Source organism: Antedon mediterranea, chromosome 3 (assembly GCF_964355755.1).
Source record: "Antedon mediterranea chromosome 3, ecAntMedi1.1, whole genome shotgun sequence".
NCBI lineage: Eukaryota > Metazoa > Echinodermata > Crinoidea > Comatulida > Antedonidae > Antedon > Antedon mediterranea.
In genome coordinates this window covers 20,367,485-20,369,135 of record NC_092672.1, presented here as the reverse complement: position 1 = coordinate 20,369,135, position 1,651 = coordinate 20,367,485, and the positions used below count along the sequence as shown (strand labels likewise).

Sequence of the window (1,651 nt, the reverse complement as noted above, 5' to 3'; positions counted from 1 at the left end):
ATTGTAGAACATATACAGTGTCAGCTACAGCTGTGAGTATTAGTAGATTATCTGTTAAACGGATAAAACATATTTTCTTTAGTTTGTGAACCGTTGGCATTGATTAAGAAGCATGTTGATTTTGAAACAGTGTTAATGTTGTTTATTTGCCATTATTAATGCTTTTCCTTTTATTTTTTAGATTGTAGTTGTACAGAAAATATACAGTGTCAGTTACAGCTGTGAGTATTAGAAAATTATCTGTAAACGGAAAAAACATATTTTCCTTACTTTATGCCCTCCCTTAATTGATAAACATGTGTTGTTTGTAAATTTACTATACTGAGTGACCAAATATTTTTGTGTATAAAATTCTATTTTATTAGAACATTGAATAATTAAACCTATTTTCAGATTAATTTTGAAGGTGAAATTTTTATGAAAGAATTTGTTTCCGACACATTCCATGTAATGAAGTTTTGACATATATTTAGGTCAAAATATCTTCTATAGTGATTTATTTATATTGTATAAACCAAAGTCACAAATATATTATCACCGTTTACTTCAAAATTTGGGACAATCATCCTTTTTAACATAAATGTGGTGGTCAGTTTCTCCAGACATAAATTTGCAATTTTATAAAATGGGTCTCTATCCTAAATTTAGTAGTGAGTTGGTCCTAATTTGTTTTGCTAGGCCCAATAGATCATGTTACATTCCACAAGGGGGATATGTATATTATTATTTAGGTATTTGTAAAAACACTGATTTATCTACTGATTCAATTTATAATTGTTTGACTGGAATTCTTAGTACTGTACCGTGTATCTTAAAATTAATAACTAACTCTTTTTTTTTTTTTTATTGTAGGTGACTGTCTTATATAAACCCACTGGATCTCAGAAGAGATCCGGGTCTTTAGAAAAAGATCCACTCTCCAAAGAGAGTTTCTACGAGGGGTTACCGAATTTTAATATTTATGCACAATTTCTTTTTAAACATTTTTTAAAAGTATCTTTAAAACATTCAGTAAAACCTTGAAGTAAACAGAAGTTTATCACAAGGAAAAACTAATAAACAAAAGTTTATTACAAAACCATTTTTGCAAAAGCAAAATTGTAAAACCTTGAAGATAACAGAAGTTAATCACAAGGAAACAACTAATAAACAAAAGTTTATTACAAAACCATTTTTGCAAAAGCAAAAGTGTAAAACCTTGAAGATAACAGAAGTTAATCACAAGGAAACAACTAATAAACAAAAGTTTATTACAAAACCATTTTTGCAAAAGCAAAAGTGTAAAGTTAAAGTTTGATTATACAAACAAAAGTTTGAAGAATAAAACAGAAGCTTATTATAAAGAAATAAATATTAAACAGAGTTTATTACAAAAGAATTAATTAAAGAAGATTTAAAGATCACTTATATTTGAATCTGTTATTAAGTAGAATTGTAAAAAGAATAAAAATTACAATCTTAAACTATTTAGCATAACCAAGTATTACAGAGAAGTTTAAATTAATATTAAGTATTTCATCAAGCCAATATTAAGCAGAAGCTAATTTTTTTATTCAGTGAAATTGTATAATCGAATTATTGAAAAAAAGCAGACAAAAAAAATATTAACAAAGAGAAAAGAAATTAGGACAAAAGTTAAAAGTCATAGAAA

General features: G+C 26.2%; 1 long non-coding RNA gene across 1 annotated transcript; it reads left to right on the top strand.

Annotated features, from left to right (window-relative positions):
- Positions 1-1,384, top strand: LOC140045022 (uncharacterized). The gene is made up of 3 exons (XR_011844521.1): positions 1-32; positions 182-221; positions 853-1,384. It is a non-coding gene; the product is annotated as an uncharacterized lncRNA (long non-coding RNA).
- Positions 1,385-1,651: the final 267 nt, after the last annotated feature.